The sequence below is a fragment of the Zea mays genome, chromosome 6 (genome assembly GCF_902167145.1).
Source record: "Zea mays cultivar B73 chromosome 6, Zm-B73-REFERENCE-NAM-5.0, whole genome shotgun sequence".
Lineage (NCBI taxonomy): Eukaryota > Viridiplantae > Streptophyta > Magnoliopsida > Poales > Poaceae > Zea > Zea mays.
The window spans coordinates 171615357-171618149 of NC_050101.1; the positions used below are offsets into that span (position 1 = coordinate 171615357).

General features: G+C 41.4%; 1 pseudogene; it reads left to right on the forward strand.

The window, feature by feature from the left end:
• The first annotated feature begins 1306 nt into the window (after positions 1-1306).
• On the forward strand, positions 1307-2005 carry LOC103630635 (calcium-transporting ATPase 4, endoplasmic reticulum-type-like; annotated as a pseudogene).
• Positions 2006-2793: the final 788 nt, after the last annotated feature.

The window sequence follows — 2793 nt, forward strand, 5'->3', positions numbered from 1 at the left end:
CGCGAATAATAACTATAATAGCAAGCAAGCAACACTATCACCAACTACTTATACATTCACTATTTGATAAATATTAGGAAGTAAATAGGTAGATAACAAGTTTGTTGTTTATTTATAAAATAAAATGACAATCTGCACTAGGTTTGGTCGGGTTTAAAAAACCCATGGGTTCACGGGTTTGGGTACTATAGGAACAAACCCGTACCCATGAACCCGCCGGGTATACATTTATGCCCATTAACAAACCCATGGGTATGAAAATTGACCCAAACCCATACCCTAATGGGGTAAAAACCCATCGGGTTTCGGGTTTCGGGTACCCGTTGCCATCTCTACCCATCCGCGTGTTAGTTTGGTCCCAGGAATAGGATCGTGATGTCGGATGCTGAACGCCTCTGGTCGTGGGGCGTGCTTCCTTCGAATCTCCAAGTCGAAGCCTGACTCTCAACCAGGCCGTACATGGCCCAGTGCAAATGGCCCGACTGCACTGGGCTCCTAAAAGTTTGAGGGCCTAGATAGAGCCGACGCCGATCATACGAGGCATAAGGTATCTATCACCGATCTAGATAGATCTTATATTTAGCACGTCTCAATAGTCACCTTCACCTATATAGTAAACACACGTAACATCAATATATAATACCAAACCGACAAGGTTGTAGGCAAGAATTTAAACCTTACGTGAGGAGGTGGTGACTTAATCATCAACTAGGTGGGTGCCCGTGCGATGCCACGGAACATAAATTGCGAGCCTCTAACGGACTTAGAGCCCTGGCAGAGCTCTAGGTACGTGATCGTACGTTGCCACGAGACAAGAAAAATGCCCGTGCATCGTGATATAATACCCGTGTATTGTGACGACGACATAATTACTCACTTCCAGTGGCATAGAGGAGCATCTAGGGCTAATGGATCCAAACAAGTTGTTATCCAAGCAAACATTATGCAAATATAGGCAGCCATTCCCCAAACTCACGCCAGGCAGAGAATCAACTAACATGCTCACATAATTTTTACAGTCACCAAAAACAAAATCATTTCAAAAAAATACATTCAACATGAACCCAACAAAATCGCAAAATCATTGCCACGAGAGTTAAAAATTAGTATAAACCATAGATACGGAACGACAAATATTACTATGATATACAAAATCCGTGTGATAAAATATTACTGTACCACTAATATCACTATGATATATAAAATCCGTGTGATATGGAACGACATCTTTAATTTTACGCTCTCAAGTTCCAAATTATTTTTTCGAAAGGACGGCAAGAGGATTGCTGAATATATTAATAGAAGGAGAAAAACCAAATACATGGACTACTGGCCAGCAAGGGACCAACTACAGCCTATTCAAGAAAAAATTAGATATATGATCTCCTCAAACATCGGAGAGGTCGCGTCCATATTCCTGACATCGGCTTTGGGTATTCCAGAAGGTCTCATCCCAGTGCAACTCCTATGGGTCAATCTAGTTACAGATGGCCCTCCAGCGACTGCTTTGGGGTTCAACCCGCCAGATAAAGATATCATGAAGAAACCTCCTCGAAGAAGTGATGACTCGTTGATCACTCCTTGGATCTTGTTTCGCTATATGGTTATTGGCCTTTATGTTGGGGTTGCAACAGTGGGAATCTTCATCATCTGGTACACGCATGACAGCTTCATGGGAATTGACCTGGCTAGTGATGGTCATACACTTGTGTCGTACTCCCAGCTCTCAAACTGAGACCAGTGCTCCTCATGGGAGGGCTTCAAGGTGTCGCCATTCACCGCAGGAGCGAGGACATTCAGCTTCGATGCAAATCCATGCGATTACTTCCAGGGTGGCAAGATTAAAGCAACAACCCTCTCTCTGTCAGTCTTGGTGGCCATTGAGATGTTCAAGTTCCAAATTATCAAAGTGCACTTTCTTCAAAGCAACAATCTTCAAGATCACGGGCTCTGTAAACATTACTATATGTACCCTGACCAATATGAATAAACCAAAGAATAATTCTTGAAAACAATTTCCAAGGCAATAAAATTTACATGTGGCAATCCTCACAGTGAGTTATTTCCATCGGAAGTACCCCTCAGGCCCTCACAACACTCGTGAACACATCTGAGCACATAATCTCAATAATTCAGTCCAAACCAAATTCTAGAAATGGTTTGAAGTATATCAGCCAAATAACAGTTCTCGTCTTTCACAGTTCAATGTCTAGACTTTAAGTATGAATCCAGAACAGAGCAAACAGAACAATACTATTTGTTATATTGTCGCCTTATTTCCAGAAATTCAGCAAAATCGAGCCGTCTTTGCCGCTCTTAGCAGAAAGGAATCCTTTTGTATCTCGAACTTCAAGTGCTTCTAGAATGCCAAATCTCCTGGAAACAATATTTCAAGGTCAAATAGATCGCCACCAGGAAGTTATGTTTGCCCATATTGCAAAACGCTTATGTTTCATACTAAATTACTAACTCACATTGTCCTCTGAAAAATTGTTCGAACTGATTCCAAGCTCTTCCAGGCGCGGTGGTGCTGCTGTGAGCCTATGTGGCCAGGGAAGTAATTCGCTGCCTTTAGCCTTATTAACTTAGTCCATTCTTATGAGAATTAATTTAGTCAATATGAATACAAAATTGAGTGAATCGATAGTAGGAAACCATCATTTTCTACGCCATAAACTCTATGAACCTTTTTATCTTCTTCCGCGTAATTTTTATGATACTCAGATTTTCTATAGCCAATTCTCTCTATAGTCAGATTCTTCCTACATTTAGATTCTTAGAAAAGCTACTCGG